This window comes from Clinocottus analis, unplaced genomic scaffold (assembly GCF_023055335.1).
Source record: "Clinocottus analis isolate CAN_PGR_092001 unplaced genomic scaffold, fCliAna1.0.p SCAF_8, whole genome shotgun sequence".
In the NCBI taxonomy this organism is placed as follows: Eukaryota; Metazoa; Chordata; class Actinopteri; order Perciformes; family Cottidae; genus Clinocottus; species Clinocottus analis.
Genome location: NW_027176240.1, coordinates 9,609,460 through 9,627,844, shown reverse-complemented (window position 1 = coordinate 9,627,844; position 18,385 = coordinate 9,609,460).

The following is an 18,385-nucleotide window of genomic DNA, read 5'->3' as shown; positions in this document are numbered from 1 at the left end:
ATCATACTGGTATTCCTTGTCAATTGCTCAAGTGTCAGTGACTGAACAAATCCGTTGTATCGACTTAGACTGTTTAAAGCAAAGAAAGCGGACTTTCCCACCAACTAGCCAATGCACAAACAAACACTTGAGCCGGCATTAAATCTACTCATTTGCGGCGATTATTCAAAGAAAAAGCTGTATAAGCTACTTATGCAAGAGTTCTTAGGATTTTTTGTCTCCTAGCCTTGTTTAGCTTTAAATCCTAATCGGAGAGAAATTGTCTGCCCTGCAAAGTTGAGCCCGACTCAGAGAACGGTGAACTTTGCTGCTGGAAACCAGAGGGAACAGTGAAAGTTTCACAGCTTTGTGGCTACTGTGCGTAGAGTATAATCCTTGTCATGATCCCTGTGCAAATTGGATTAGCATAAGTGACATGTGTGTTTTTACGGCTACTTTTGACAGCCCGACAGGAACAGAGTGTGAGAGGACTTGGAATGAAGCAAAGTACAACCTCATTAAGACAAAAGAGAAAACGGTGAAGTAAGCTCTGTTATGGCCCAAATACTGCCACTCTCACTGATTAAACCTCTCATTCTGCATCATAATCCTGCCTGGAACTCATGAAGGCGGATTCTTTAAGAGGTGAAAAAAGGGGATTCAAAAAACGAGTGTCAGTCCCAATCTGAAGACCGTCTTGAAATATTCCCATTGCGTGTTCTTCCAAGGGAAAGAGCACTTCGCCAGGATGAGAAAGGTTGCAAATTCCATCTCCCTCAGTAATCACACCCGCACCAGCCTGATGTTCCTGACTGTTGCTGCAACCGTATCTGTTTGCAATATCAGACCACAACAAATAAAAGGTGTGTAATGGAGGACATTAGAGAGGCCGGTGCATAGAGGCAGGATTTAATTTGCATGGCAGATTAGCCGTCTAGTCCCACTGGTGGGGCCACAGCCTCGGGGGCAAAGGCGCCCCTTTCCTCCATCTCTTTTATTCCTTTATTAATAGGATCTAGTCTCTTCAAATCCATTAAGTCAATTGAGCAGGCCTGTATATAATCTGATTTCAAATCTAGCATGAAAATGCTTAACCAGTGGCCCCGGCTCCTTGCTGGTTTTACTCTTCAGGCTACTGAAGGGTCCTAAGAGGGAGGGAAGGAGATGAGAAGGCAAAGCCGAGTGAGGATAATCAAATATGTGTTCACTGAGAAGATGCAAAGAAAAAGAGGAGTATATACAAACAAACAGCATCAGTCTTTTGAGCAAATGTCTAAAAATAACATGGTTTTACGTTCAAGTAACAAAGCCCTCTAAAGGCCGGAGGAATTATGACTCTTGTTTATCAGGAGCAAAGGAGGAAATATTGCCCTGACTGACGAGGTCACTGTTGACGGATCGGTCAACAACACATTTTTTTTTACTTTGAACTGTTCGCTTCACCTTTCCCCCCAATGGTCACTGTAGCTTTCTTTTACACATGACACCTCGTGTTCCCCAATATTAACCAACGTTTCTCCTAATGTTGACAAAATGATAATTGTAAACCAAATGATCATAGCTAACTAAGATAACTAAGTCGTTTAAGTACCTAAACCTAACCAAACCCTAAGCATAGCTGTGTAAGACCAAAAGACACAAGATATCTGCTAGGTGCTGCAGTGATAACCGTTCTGAATTACACCGTAATAATAATATGAATCAGATCATAAACTGTGTCCAGCTGCAAACGCTGCATTTTGATTTTTAGGACTTGAAATTGCCAAATTTTAACAAATCACAACAAACAGTTGATGAGGTCGTTTTCAGCCAGCCAATGCGCAGAAAGTAAAATATACTGCATGTGCGTTTACAAAAAAGCAAAAAAAATCCCTGAGTGTTGTACACAATATAAATACTTGTTACATCTTCCGGGCTACCTATTTCCAAATCCCAGTGGAGGAGGGAGAGATTGAAAGAGCAAGAGAGAGAGAGAGACAGAGAGAGAGAGAGAGAGAGAGAGAGAGAGAGAGAGAGAGAGAGAGAGAGAGAGAGAGAGAGAGAGAGAGAGAGAGAGAGAGCGAGCGAGCACGGCTGGAGGCTTTTTGGTCTCTGCCCTCTGCGTACTGGCCTGACTGGGGCCAAGTTTCGCCTCAGTACCCCGACGAGCCTCAGCTTTACACAGCCACACAAACAAATACACACACTCTCTCTCTCACACACACACACACACACACACACACACACACACACACACACACACACACACTCACAGCTGGGGATACCAGTTATTAGACAGCAAGAGGAGAGAGCCAAATACACACTTTCACAAAATCATGCATTCATAAATACATTTACAAATCCTGAACTCTCTCTCTACAACACATAACTGAGTGACATGGTAGCAAGCAGCTTGACAGCTTGAAATGCTGCATAAAAGGCACAAATACAGGGTGGTTGTAATGAGCTTCAAGGGCTCTATGTGTCAAAATGGTATTGAGTGTCAAGATAGTATTGAATGAACAAAGATAACTTGATTCCCAAAATACCATGTTTGAGAATTAACTGGCCTCATCGAAAAATCATTTTTGTCCTCATTTATCTGAGCTGCCTGATGTGAAATAGTCATCTGCAGGGGCGTCTTATGGATCGACTTTGAAACTTAGCCTAAGGTCTGCCAGAGGAAGGATACCCCTCGCTATAGGTGCATTATGAATCCTGTGATGTCAACCTTGAATTACATCTGTGCGCCCCCCGTACCTCTTACCCCAATCCACGTCTTATTAACATAGAAGGCAACAGCAGCAGCAACAATGTTTTGCTAACAGTTCATGCATTACTACTCAGGGGAGGGTTGGCACCATGCATCCCTGCATCTCAAACACACACATGTTCCCCAGTGTGATTCAGTGGGAGAAAAAAAAATAGCACAACACTGCTGATCAGAGCTGCTCAACCCGCCTGCTCTACACTCGGGGCCCCTGACAGAAGCGGTGATGTTTGAGATGCAGGGAGCTCTGAGTTTGTCCATCACTGATTAACAAAAACTGCTTTTGCCCAGCTGCAGCTGATGTGCACATCTGTGGATCTTGACACACACTCCGAACAAGTTTATTTTCACAATAAGCCAAAGTGGACACACACATACACACACGCACACAAAGGCACATCTAAACAAAGACACAAACACACACGTGTGAGCTGCGTGCACACACTGACAAATGCTCTGCAGTGCACTAGGGCTGTTATTTAATTTGTAAAACACTGCTCAGCAAAGCTGAAGCGAAATAGGCAATTAGAGACTCTTCTTCCTGAGCACTTGACTGTATTCCTTTAACCTTTACACAATGATTCATGTCAAAGGATTTGTCACCTTCGCCGTGGGGCCTTCACACGCAGCTTTTCAAAACACACAATAGAGGAAAATGAGGGGAAAAAACTTAAAATCCTCCTGTGAGGATTTGGGAACTTATATAACTCCCAATTATCAAAACTTCTTGCAGCCTTTGCAGGCCTCCCCCCTGTTTGTAAGACTCACAAAATATCTACAGTGCCACTGAAGAGTGTATAATGCCTGTATGCCCACATGACTGGCGAAAACACTCCTGCTCTTTCTGCCCCGCTGAGTCCTGCTGCATAATGGGGGTCTTGAAGGCTCCAGGCTCAGAGCAGGCCTGCCTAACAAAGCCTTGGTGGCTTGCAGCAGACAGGAGAGTGTGTTTGCGAGCCGGTTGCCAAAAACTAATTTTCAGGAGGTTTTCTGTGGGATGCAGTGGCAGCAGCATGACAGTGTGAGGTTTAGATATCTTGGTGAGCAGGGAGGGCTGGGTGAGATATGTAGGTCTTTTGTGAAGGTCCAGAGAGTTGGTTAAAAAAAGAGGAAGTTCACAAATTGGTAGTTCAGAATAAATTTCAAAAGTTATGTTTGCCATTTTTTTCCTTCTTTACTTTTTTGTTTGTCTCAATGCTCAATGTTTGTAAATTTCCACCACTTCATCAAGCAGTTTGGGGAATTAATTTCAGATTAACCGCACGAAGGAATCCACTTTCACCAGTCTGCCAGCTCGTCTCGTATTTATTTCACTCACTCTGTATCCATCTCTCGTGAGTATTTTTATCCTCTTTCAACTCACCATTCACTTTCCTTTTTGCTCCACAGTAATGTACCTGTTTACCTATTGGGTGGTCTTGAGCTGGGCTAAACTAAAGCCCCAGTCCCTGCAATCTAAGTGTAGAGTAGCTGCTAATCCGATTTCAGGAAACAGCCGAGCCCCCACCTCCTTACCCACCACCCCAAACAGTGCTCCCCCCTTCTTCCTTCTCCCTTCTCCAGAGAGGAAAGGAAATAACAGAATGAGTGACAATGAAGGAGTTGGAGGAAACAATATTTCAACTTTGGTTGGGTTATTGGAGTATGTTTCAACAAGGCTACATAACCAGAGCTCATACATGTATCTGTCCCTTTAATAAGATGCGACACTGAGGACATATTACCTGCTCACCGCCTGCTCTCTCCTCTGAGTCCACTCTGCCCTCTCGAGTACGTTACCGAGTCCAAACATAAAGCAGGGTTTCATGGTGCTGGGGCTTATCTGGGCTCTGAAAGTATGTGAGACATGCCAGGAAACAAAGGAGCGTCTCTGCGCCAACTGCAGGGTGAGCATATCCCTTTCACAGGCCACACATCTCCCTGGCTTTACTTATTTGACAGGCTCATGGTGTTTTTTAGTGGAGAAGGTCTGCACCTGGAAAGAGGCTGACCAGCATGGCACATGGAGCAAACTATTCATTTGGTTCATACTTTATATTTCACTGTGCTCTCATTCCAAATTGCAACATCAAACATATTTAAAATCAAAAAAATCAAACAAACAACGCATCATAAACTCTACAGCTCTGGTTAAAATTTGGAGATTGTTCAGATTTTTTGTATCTCTTGAAAATCGCATTCACTCACACCTTCCCATTGTGCTGTAGTTACTTATTGTGTTATGAAAGGACAGCAGTGATGAACATTCTTAAAAGCTGGTACACGTTGGTCTTAATCGACTAAGATTTCATGAATCATAGTTATTCTTTTTGGCTTTTTCAAGCTGAGGGACTTTAGTCCAAGAAACGTAGGAGCACATATCTAGTAAACACAATCATTTAAGTGGTGTTTTTGTGAGTCTTTCTTCAGAAACAAAAGCAAAATAACGACAGCCCTATCCTGAAGTCAAATTAACAATTCAGTAATAGAAACACTCCAACCTTTGAGTATGAGTGTAAAGATATTTGCAGTGAGTATGTGTACATTTTCTAATGAATGGCCCTTTATGGATTTTTTTTTAATAAATACATTGACCTGCAAGAAGCATTGTGTAAAGCATCTTATTTTCTGAGAATAGCTAATAATATGTCATGCAGAAAAAACATATTCTACGAAGCAGAAACTATAAATGAAGAGAAAATAAGAAGTGAAATGTTATGGAGTAAAAGAGAAGACGTGTACACTCGTAATGCTCAATTAAAAGAGTATGTACAGGAAATTATACACACTTTTTTACTTTCCACTGCTGCCCAAAGCGTATAGAAATGCAAGATTATTGGAAATGCTTCCAATTGCATGGCCCATATATCCAGCAGTAGGAAAGAAGTGGGCCAGAGTGACAGTATGTTGAGGCTGGAGTCAGACTCTTACCCTGAGGAAAGCATGGCCTCAGCTGGCCAAACATGAGCAGTACAACCCACAGCACCTCCCAGCTACCCCTCTGTTTGTAGACACTAACAAGGCGGAGTGAAACTATACAACCAACAACAGTACTTTTATTTAAAAACAATATCTTATTTTGAAGCAATGATCAAAAAAGGGATATCAGTTTAGCCAACATGTTGCACCTTAAAAGTGCATAAAGGTGGAGAAGACAGTGTCATATTGCTGACATGAATAAATCTGCTGTAGTATGTTTGACATGACGAAACCCCGCCACGCACCTTCATCCACGCTCACACAGACACGGTGGTGTTCGGACAGCATTGTGTGTGACATGAGGGGATTGGTGTCACTGTGTCACAGCTGATCCCTGGTGTACTGTCAGACAGAAGAGCCCCTCAGGGCCCTCCTTTACAGCTGAGAATACAACGGTCCATACGGCATCTGTCGCACCCACTGAAACACAAGCCAGCGCGTGTCTTTGTTTTACATGCATGCCTCCGTGGCCACGTTTGTGTGTGCATTTTGTTGTGCATTTCTAACTTTGGCTACTGAATCATCTTGTTGCAATGCCCAATTTTATTTAAATGCTTTTCCCATTCACTGATCTGCTCTGCAACACCCACCCAGCACACCTCTTTTTCCTGCTCATCCTAACCTGCCAGCCACCTGCCATTGTGGCTCCCTGATTAGCTCCATCTTTCACCAGAGGTCTTCCTGTGTTTATTTGTCCCATCTTTAACAGCAGGTCACTCTGGTTGCACCCACTGATGACCTTGTTCCAGCACTCCTGACAGAGTAGGATTGCTCCATAAACGATAAGTAAAGACGCAGTGTCTGGGGGTTAAAAGCCTTCACTTTCACAAACAAAGGCAAGTTAACAGGGACTTGGTTGTGATTGTGGTAGAGCTTCTGGTTCCTTCTGGGACAATTGTGTTCTCAGCTCCTTTTAGGAGAGAGTGAGGCTTTATTGTCTGATGCAGAGAGTTACCCACTGCTGTAAAATCAATAATTTGCTTTCTCTGTATAAGCTAGAGTGAGAGTTGAACAACAAAGAAGTAAAAGAGAATGTTTTGTTCCTCGTTTGTTTTTGCTCATTTGTTAAGGCACTTGTGTTTCGTGCACTCTTGTAAAAACTTTGTTAAATGCACTTTTCTAGTCTTCCAACCATTTAAAATCACTTTTTTTTTTACACTCCATGTCATTCACCCATTCATTCATTCATCCATATCAGATTATCACCACATAGTTGGACTTTAAGAATTCATTACACAATATTAATCCAATATCAATAAAAAATTTGAAAAAAATAAAATATATTATTATTCACTCAAATTTGTTTTCACTTTGTTTGTTGTGTAGTCTATTTTTTGGCTAAATTAATTTCCCTCAAAAAAAACAGTGTGGCGAGGTGGGAACAGAGTTTGTAACCATAACATTGTGTTAAAGGTGCATGGATTACTTATACAATATAATCATGTTTATTATTTACATAATAAAAATAATTACATTTGTAAATATAACGGTTATTCTCAATACCAGTATATCGTGACACCCCTATTTGGGGCATTCATGTTCCCTTCAGGACAAAATGTATCAACTCTGATGATCCCTCAACTTTTCATGCAGCGCCATCATCAGGTTTATTTTTGTACTGCAAAACTTATTTCATGACATTCTCATCAGCATTAGCTGTACGTTCTGTTTAGTGTTAATTAGCAACTAGCAATGTAGCATCCCAGCACGCTAAATTAAGATGGTTAACATGGTTAACAGTAAACCAGCAAAACATTAACATGTTAACAGAGCCATTGTGAGCATTTATCTTGATGTAAGCGTTTAAATTAAAGCACTTTGCTTACGTACAGCCACACAGCGCTGACACTGAGTCGTGTTAAAAAAAATCTGATTTGTTATGTAACTTCAGTACGAGACAAAAATGTGTAAGGGTGCTATGATAGGACAAAATAAATTGTGAATTGTGTTGTTCTTTTTTTAAATCAGCAACATATTTATTAAAACCTTCAAACACAACAAACAACAATGACCAAAAAGGCTAACCACTCATCTGTTTTCCCACTTTGTCTTCATCCGAGCTACTGAGTAAAGTGCTGATCTCACACTTCTATAGTTGCTGTGAGGAGAAGCCTCTTGAGAAGGCACCAAGGAGCTCGGGCTACTCCCTGGGTAGACACAGACCGAATGCCACAGATTAACAGGTTTTCCTAATGTCTCCTCTCTGGCAAAGTTTCTTTCAGAGGGCTGAGAGGCAAACCGGCCCTGGTGAAAGGCTCACTCTCCATTAGTGGAGGTAAATGGCTCTTCTGTGAGCAACCGGCTAAAGCAGGGCGGATAAAGGGCCTCTCCACACACTTCTTCAGCCAGATTAGAGAGGTGACTCTTGTCTCGAGGATGTTAATGTTTATACGCGCACAGGGGAGCACTCTAGCGTAGGAACTTCAGCAGTGTCACTGTTACGTTTATCACCAGGAATTCACAAGGCTCTGCTCGTCAACAATGAAACCGCTCACAGTGCATTTCATTCCACATTCAGTCATTTTGCATAAAGTCACTTTGTTTATAGTTTGGGCCACACCGTAAGCATAACATTTTATTATAACCACTGCTTTAGTATTACATGTTGAGGATTGGTTTAAAAAATAATGATCTTTATGTGCTGGAACTACTAAAAAATTAAAGGCTTGAGTGTGAAGATAACAAAGATGTCATAGTTTTTAATGGTTTCATATTGGTTGTACTTTACGTATTATAAGTTATACAGGTAAAAAATAAAAACATGCAGTTTGAGTGAGTTGCCAAACTACTACAATATATTTTCCCCTCACAGTTTTTCAACTCTAACTCTTCCTTACTTTTTGAGAAGGGAAAAAAGGCTGCACCTAATCGCAGGCTCATTGCTTCCTTGCCAGCTACCAGCCCCTGATTGCATTTCAGCCGAGAAGTAAATACTACATGCTCAGTTACCAGGTGAAATCAAGCAGGCAGATGTGTCGGCAGCCTCAGTAGACACCCGCTGGACCCTGCCTCTGTCTACCTGTGACACGGAGTTTCTAGCCAAGTCAGCTGCTGCTGATCCATGTTGCTGAGTAGGTGTGTGTGTGTGTGTGTGTGTGTGTGTGTGTGTGTGTGTGTGTGTGTGTGTGTGTGTGTGTGTGTGTGTGTGTGTGTGTGTGTTTGTGTGTGTGTGTGTGTGTGTCAGAGAGAGAGAGAGAGAGATGGAAAAAAAACTAGACGGTAAGTAGGTCGGATTTTGTTGACTTCTTAAAAAATAAACATTGAGTACAGTTTTTAAGACAATGAATTTCTAAGATTTCATGAAGCAATAACGATAACTTCAGATGACGCTTCAGACTCCTTCAGGCCTGTTTGGTATGAAGAGGCCAGCAAGCAAGAGAGCAGCAGAGGTGTGCTTGCCAGAGAAGGGGTGAGAATACAATAGCCCTCCTTCCAAGGGTCTGTAACCAAAGACTCTAATAAAGTCACTGCCTGCAAATAAAGAGCCACTGCACAGCTCGCCTTACAACAACAAGGACGGCATTATACAACTCGACTCTTTGTTTTAAAGTACACCACCACCAAATGTTCGAGAGCAAGAAAACACAGCACAATGCACAATGACCCCATCAGGAAGCTTATATTATTCTTATTGGAAGAGCAGTGTATGCTGCTATAGTCGAGGGATACTTACGAGTTCTTCAGCAGAAAGTGTTTTCGAGTGATTCACGTATTACAAACTGGTTCACTTACTAAGAATGTTTGAACGTTTACACCCACGTGCTGTCAGATCTGAATTAGAAAGATAATGTTATTGCATTCAATTCAACTCAGACTTTCACAGACAGATTGGATAGGGGAGTTAAAAGGTAGGATTGTTTCCAATATGTACACTTTATATATTTCAAATGGTTTCTCCTTTTGCAACGGGCTGTCAGAGCGTTGTAAAGACAACAGGTTACTATTTACCACAAGACTGCACTGAGTAGCATTAAATGTTGGATTTAATAAAACTTACAAATAGTTTAAAAGAGAGTTGATCGTTAACCTTAAAACAACAAGCAATATGGTGTTTTTGTAATATGACACTGTAGCAAATACACATGATTTAATCAAATATGAAATACTAATGCAAACCAACTTGTTTGAGGTAAAACACTAAACATGTAACTGTGGTGATATTGACTGCACTTTCCTCTAAATTATAACTTTCCAGAATAAACACTTGTCTGTATTGTGTCAATAGTTGCATCCAGCCAAAGAAGGAGCCTCTACTTGCAGATTTCAGGCCTCCCCGTTGCTTAAGGTTGTGACCCCTCTTTTTATTTTTCCCGGGGCTGTTGGGTTAATGAAGTAACAACAAACTGGGCCTGCGGCTAATTTGGAGTGGCACTTCCTGGCCCCTCCTGTCTCCACGAAGACGTATTTCATTTTCTCTTATCTCTGCCTCGGTCATGTGGCTTTCCGCATGGACGCCCATGTCTCCCCCAGTTGCACGACTAATGGAAACTTCGTTAATGTCATTAATCTGCAGACCAGGACATGAACCAAACACGTTTAACCTTTCTGGGCAGGCCTCTGCCACCGAAGCTGTAGCGACTGTCCACGCGCTCTTGTACTTGTGGCTCAGTGTGACGTGTAACGAGAGGAGATCCTCTTGTCCGCATCAATTGAAGCCACTATAAACATGGGACTAGATTTTTTTTTTTTAAATGTACTTTCAATTATGTTTTTTAATTTGTCAACTGTTACTAGCGTTTCACCAGGAAAAAAATGCTTAATAACTAATGAGTTCTGATTTCCTGATTTCCTGCATGTCTCAGTTCTCACTAAATATCTATCTTTTCTCATCAGCCTCACTTGACTGAGCAGGTGTTTATACATGACAGCACTCTCACTTCCACCATGCACATTTAAACAATGGTAACGTCAAAAGACTACTTAATGACTAATCAGGTTGCTGTGATTCATGCCTCATTCAAAGCCCTTATTCACACATTCCACCAGCTCTATGAATGGACACTCTCAGCCCCACATGTCATATACTTTCATTCATAAAGAAGAAAACAACAAGAGGGGGAGAGAGGTTGCTAAAAAAAAGGACTCTCTCTCTTGTAGGATGGGTAACCCAGGGGACATTTTCTTTTGTGAGGCGCTCAGCTTATGGGGCCAAATGCCAGCAGGCTTACCTCCACACTGTCTGTCTGTGTGTGTCCCCCTTTCCTTTGCACACAGTAATTAGGAGGATCTTAATGGAGAGGGGGTTTATTAGTGTCTGAGGAAGGCTTTAAACGTCACTTTAATTAAGGGGGATTCGACAGACAGCTTGTGTGGCGATGTCACCCATTTTATAAAATCCTTGTTTGGGCACAACAGAAAAATAGAAGTGGGTCTTTAAAAGGAAGGGAAAAAGCTTTCCAGCGGAAGGCCGTCTAGACCTGCGGTCAGAGACAGAATAGATAGTCTGACCCTGGCTGAGCATTAAGATGACGATCATTATCTGCAAGAAATTCCAAATGTGTGCATGCAGGGAGAAAACTAACCCCCCTCCAAGAAAAAATAATCTGCCAAACAAACCGCCTGTCCCTCTAAAACTGTTAAAAGATAACCTCTCTGCTAAAAAAAATTGGGGGGGATTAATTTATTCTCAGCATATCCTATGGCCATTCATGCAGGATATAAAATCCTAGATTATTTCCTGCTTGGTTAACCCGCATCCGGCCAGTCCCTCTCACAAAGCCATTCTAATGTTGCCATTAGTTATGCTCCTCTGGTGGCCAAAAGATTGATCCCGGAGACTTGGAATCCAATAAATGTGTACATGAATGGCAGAGGGAGATAACACGTTTCCCACAGATAGTGCGAGGGGCCGATCAGTGCTGAAAGACGATTGAAAAAGACTGATTAATGATACCATATTGGTAAATAACCTCAACATTAAATTCAGCATTGAATTCACTTATGCTTTTTTTTATCTTGACTTTTTACTTTTTATGTTTATTATATTATTCACTCTATTCAGAACAGCAATGTTAGCCACTGAGAAATTGATTATTTTTCTAGGATTCATCAGATGTTAGCTGATAAAAGAGAGAAAATTAGGAGGAAGCTTCTCAATCCCCCACCATAAAAAAAGGAAACGACACACAAGACCAAATGTACTCACTCATAAAAGCTGATGTTGCCACAAACATCACGGGGCTATAAAAGTCAAGTCTTCCACAATAACTGCAGCTGCTGGGATCCTGCAGAGGGGATCTGATAATGGGCCTGAGGGGAAACGTCAACGTGCTCAGGGACCACGGATTGTCTGGAAGACAGATAAGAAGACACAGGAACAGGTTATCAGCTAGTTTATGAGGTGTCACTCCACTCAAACACTCACCTGTTCTGCAGGAACATCATCGAATCACAAACAGGCGTCCTGTTAAATTATGCAGGGATTTTGCTGTTATGGATCATATACATGTAAACGTCTTGCACACTTTTTAAACCAGGTCTCATACACAATATTTAAATCCTTTATTGCAGAATTTACTCTATTTTGTTAACTATTTAAAATAAAAACATGTCACATTTATACTTTATTTACATGTTTTTATGCAGAAAACCTGAATATGGTGCCTACCCTAAGACACATCATTGATATAACTCAGGATTATAACATCATCATAACATCAGGATCCACACTGTAAACCCATGTGCCATTGTGGCTTTAGCCAGCGTGCAAACCAAGAAAAAGCTTCATGTCTTACATGGAAGAAAATTGATGCTGTGCTTGAGAACACGTGAAAACACCGCAGAGCAGTCTCTTGAGGCTCACAGGAAATACACATTGTCCACACAGAACTGGTTTCTAACAATGTTAGAAGAAGACATTGTCAAAAAAAAGTAGGTGTTTTGTTACTTCAAGATAGATTAAATTAACTAGCTGTCACAATGCACTTGCACAAATTCGTTAATTAGTACAAATCATTCAACAAAGTAGTGATTTTTCTGTCATGTAAAGTCTCTAAAACACCAAAAAGCATAAAAATGGGGAAATACAATAAGTTTTAAAGCTTTACTTAATCACGTAATGTCATACAAAGTAATGAATTATCTTAGAATGAATTTGTTTCATGCTTCAGGTGGATAATACTGTTGAGCATTGAGAGGGAATTAGCTGAAAGAGCATCATGACTGACTGAGATAAATGGCAGCTGACCCGGGCGTACATAGAGGTGACGAGCCTTGTGGCTCTACAGGACAGGTACTCTAAAAACACTTCCTGTGTAGGTGGAGAACAGTGGCGTCACCTCACCCTGGGCCTGTCTGAACACAAAGCGTTTGTTGGCAATACATTTCAACAGCCAATTCGGCAACCTTTTCTATTTACCACTTTCTATAAATGCTATTGTACTTGTTTACTTTGTTTTAAATCACACCAACGGCCTCATTCACTCAAACAAATCACACAGAATAAAAGTGTTTTGGTGCAAAGAGAAATTGCATTTTCCACGATGAAATCAGTTTAAACTAATAGAAAGAATGCCAATTTCTCTTCTCCAGTGGCTTCTTCCATGCATGATAACAATCACCACATCATGAATAATTAGAGAGTATTTTTTGTTATCATCTTTAAGCAGCTTGCCATTGTACACTAATGTACAGGAAATGCATGCTGAGTGAAATGTTTAATTGCAAGATATTTCTAAAAACTTTGTCATATCACTCGCAGCGCTCTCCTGTTTAGTTTTACATGAAATAACATAGTTTCATGACATGCCTCAATGTGCAAACCACGAAGCCAATAAATCAGAAAAAAATGTTCCTTCCAATGACAAAAAAGAAAAGAAACAGTCCAACTGTAGACTGCTCAACTGCTTGGGTACGTTCTCCAGATTTTTTATCATTATGCTTTCACCCACATAAATGATCAAAACAAATGACAAACTCTGCGCAAAGAGACGGAGCCCACAAAAGGGAGTCTGACAGCCATTTCCACAACAGATGTTTTTACAGAGGGGTGTCTTCTCTCCGCTGAGCAGTCTCACACATGAGAGACCCCCAAAAGCTTCAGAGAAACGTCCAGTAAACCAACATGTAAATTTATAACTGCCATGTCTCAGACTAGCGGGCCCACGCCAATTTTTTTTTCTTTAGGAATAAAACAAAGAAGAAGAAAAACGGGAGATCGTTAGAAAGGAATGCCCAAATATACATATCATTGTGGAATGGATCATATAAAAAAGGCGGAGGAATAGAATTAGAACTCCAATATCAGAAAAAGACAACAGACAACATCGTTATGTGTTATCATGAAAAGATAAGTCCCTATTGATCCAGGTTGTGGGCAAAGGCTGCACTATTGACAGGAAGATAGAATATGTCGCAGGGGCAATATTTCATACATTTGGCCGGTTCACTCCATCACAGCGAGAGGGTGTTTTTCTGGGCTGTATATAATAACACGTGTGCTCTTTATTTCCTTCAGATCAATGGTAATGTGAGGGAGGCCACACAAGATGGATGCCACGGGCAGGTTAACCTATCGACTGCTGAACAGAGACAGGCAGACCAAGACAAGGGAGACCAGCCCATTTACTGAGATGAACCTATAGCTGGGGTTTCAATCGGCCTACTTATTGCACCCATCTGTTTTGCCTTATTATGCCGAACAAGAATTCACTGAAAAACTGCAATTAAAACATCCAACATCTTACATTGTTTATGTTTATAGATCAAATAGCCATCCACTATATGGTTCTATTTTCTTCGGCATTAAATACAAGATTGTTCAATTTGATTTGAGACAAAATGATGCCTGCTTCATGGTCCACACGTCCTGTCTAATGCTGCCCTCGTGGAGGGGACAGTGGCAGTGGGCTGCCTGTCTGGTGACCACTTCCTGCAGTACAGGAGGCAGACGGGAGGGCCGGCTAGCCGACACAGGTGGCCCGGATCTAGATTAGGTCAGCCACGCCCCGGGACAAGCAGCCAGCTCATCTCATGCCCATGCACCAAGTCCCTTCAAATCCATAACCTGCAGCACTTTATAAATTAAAAGGTATACGGGTCAAATTTAATTAATAATATGATTTGATTGCACAAATGTTTCTTAAATGTACTGTACTGTACTAATCAAGACAATAACGCTTTGAATTGCAAGCCCTTCAAGTCCAAGCAGAGAGGTGAAATGATCTGTAAGTCTTAGATTTTATTTGAAGATGGGTTATGATTGTATAGGAGGCCTTATATTGTAAAAGTTTAAATTAATTAAACTGTACTGTGCTTGAATTCACTCTGTAAATGCCCCTTTTGTAATGCCTTAGAAAGATATGTTAAGTGTTTCAAATTTTTAACAAATTATCTTTGAAAATACTGTGTGGATCCTATCTCAGGTACTTCAGCTGAAATGATCAGATCATTCTGTGCCTTTCTATTGTTGCTACACACTCACTAAGAAAATACAATAAAATCTAAATATGAAGTCAGTCTGGCTGAACTGCAAATCGAACGTTAATAGAATAATACTGTTCCGACAGACAGCTCCGAGCATTATTGTCTAAAGTTGGGTAAAGGGTAATTAATTTGACAGTAAATCATTCAGTGTTTTGGTGACTCTGATGAGAATTGTGATCTTTTTTTCTCTCTTTTTTTTTCACTCAGACATCCCCCAAGCCAACCCCCAGTCCCTATTGTCTGTGTGAAAATGGAAATCTGTGCCACCAGTACAATATCCACATTATGTGCCCTGCCTTGACATTGTTGCATGACATGCTTGATTGTACCCTGGAATATAGGAGCAGAAATGTGTAAACATACCATTAGCAAGCACATATTAAGGTTTGTCCACTTATTTATCAATGTGTAATGTATGTGCTTATAAGTTTCTTAATGATTTGTGTGTTTAGTTTATTTTATTACATTTGGTGTCTGTAAAGTGTGTGGCGCTGCTACCTTGACAACAAATTTCCCTTTGGAGATTAATAAGGTATATATCTATCTATATCTATCGATCTATCTATGTATTTATTCAATGCGTGAATCAAATACCTATGAGATATTTATAGACAGTCTTGTTCTTATGCCAAAAAACAGAAGAAATGCATTCATTTCCAAAGTAGTTTGCGTTAATATATGTGCTTTGGAAAAACTAAAGTGTGTATTTCAAAATAACAATAAATCCATTATATAAGAATAAATGTATGTATCTATTTTCTAGTCACACAAAGGCACAACACACTCACAGAGATGTTTTGTCACAGCGGTTTCACTCAAACATTCTACTTGTTTGTGCCTCCCTGAAAGGCAATTCATATTATTAACATTGCTTGAGGCTAAAGGTGCAATATGTGCCTTGTTCTTATTGAAGGTATATGACATTTGTATACATTGATTTGACTTATTGTGCGTGTTTATGTTATACAATGATTGCAGCTGAATGCCTGGGCGTCTCTCAGATTGTTTGTTTCGGGTAATACAGTTTGAGGACATGTGACCAGGGCAAACCGCCCAAAAGAAGACTTTCCTTAATCATTGAGTGGTTCTATCTTTTAAGTGAGCCTAAATTTACCTCAGGATTGTCTGTCCTATGTTCATTTTAGAGAATTCAAATCTCTTTTTGCTATGCTATCATTAAAAAGGAATTTGATAAGTCAGTAAATGCATGCATGTCTTCCTCTTTTCACTCACTCACACAAAAGCATGGACTACTGAATTTAACCACAGCATGCACAAAGAATGAAAAAATGAAATGTCCCAGTTCTAAAAAAAGACAATGAGAAATCATAGAGAATGACCAAACATTAACAACATGTTGCAATCTGAGTTGTTGTTCCCTGATAGGCCAAATGAACACCTATACTTCCACAAAAAGATCCGATAACGCCAGCTGACTAAATTCATGCTCAAGAATGTTGCTTCTGTGTTTGTGAACTCCCCTCACAACCTGTGTTTTAAGGTTCAGAGGTGTGTTACAGATGAAAGGGGTTGTTTTTTTTATAATGTCAGAGTCTTTCATCCCCAATAAATGCTATATGAACTATTGTGGATCTGGTATTCGCAGTAAATGTCTTTAGTTTGGTTGGAGTTTAGAGCGAACCATCTCGGGGAGACGTGGTGGAGGTCCTGCTGTCACTAATAACTCAATGCTGCCACCTTGTGTTTGGGAATCCTTTGACTTTAAAAAGAAGAAGAAAAAGAAACCCTGTTTCAGCAAGAGTTAATATTTACCACTGAACTCTGCATTGATGGAGATGAAAAACATGAATGTACAGGAACCAGTGTGGCTTTTGGATTATTCATTATTGATTGGGGCTAAATGTGACAGAGCAGTTAATAATTGGCTTTGTATGTAAAAGTGTAAGCCAATGATGCCTGAAGCTTGAACCTGTATGATTGTAATACAAGTGTGGACATGATATGAGAGTATATTGATGCTTCTGAGTATGTGCATCTGAGCGTTAGTGTGTGTTGTGTAGTTTGCAGGATTTTCTCAATGTCCGAGAAAGCCGAGATGCTCTCCTTTGCTGCAGATTTAACACGCTCTCCTCTGATACCTCAGCCCCACCTGTCTAGCCATGAGCTCAGAGTTGAAACAGAGTTCAGCCAAGTTGAGGATTGTTCTTGCTTGTTTTATCAGCAGCGTGTACCATATTTCCCCCATGAAATACCACAGCCGGCAAGAGATACTGCCAAGGGAGTAGGGAAACAATTGAATGGGCATTAATGATTCACAGGTACATATCTGCTATAATACCAACACAGGCGGAGGTAACCGAGAGCAGGATCTGATGACATCATTGATGTTGCCTCAGATAACACCTTGATCATCAACTATGTATGGTTCTGGCAAAAGATATAAGATAATGTCCAAGTGAGAGTAGAACGTGGCCTAATGTAGGTAGACCGATGTTCAGACAGTGAGTCAGGAAGGTCACAGAAAGGTTCACATTTATTGAGGAAAGAATTTAGATCAAACACGTTCGCGGCTTGGGTTTAATATTTGATGACAGCTGGAATACAAGAAACATATTTTAAGAAAAAGAAAAATTGTTTTATAACCTAGTTATTGGACACCACATATTAGAGCCATTAGCGTATTGGGTTTCTGACACACTTTTTGGAGCAGCAGTAAAATGTATCATTGAATCAAATAGTAATGCAGAGGTCCTTTCTTGTTTGTTTTAGCCGATTGTATTCAACAGGGTTTGTTTTGGGGTTATGACCGTTACCAAAACATGAGCCACTCCGTATAAAGTTTACTGACCTATTTTTTGATGCCTTAAAATTAGGGCTGAGCAACGCATCCATATTATCCAACTTGACTAGATATTGTTTTAAATTTTTAGATATCATAATATCACAATATGACATGAGTGTTGACTTTACTATAGTTTAAACTTTAAATGCTACTTTACAATTAAGTGACTTAATTTTCTGATCTTACCAGATTGATCCTACTTTTGTCTTACTTGTGTTATATTTTATCCACATTACTCCTGATTTATCGAAAATTGTATAGTGTAAATATTTTTAACCACCAGTACACAACCCTATAATATTGCTGGAATACAATTATCAAAATATTTTGTCTAAAATATTGTGATATTCTGTTTCTCTATAATATCACTAAGCCCTGCTGAAAATCTATTGGAAACAATGTTGTGACTTATAATATATTAGTTAGAATAGCTTACTTGTGTTATGTGGACAAGTGGTAACCATATAATAGTA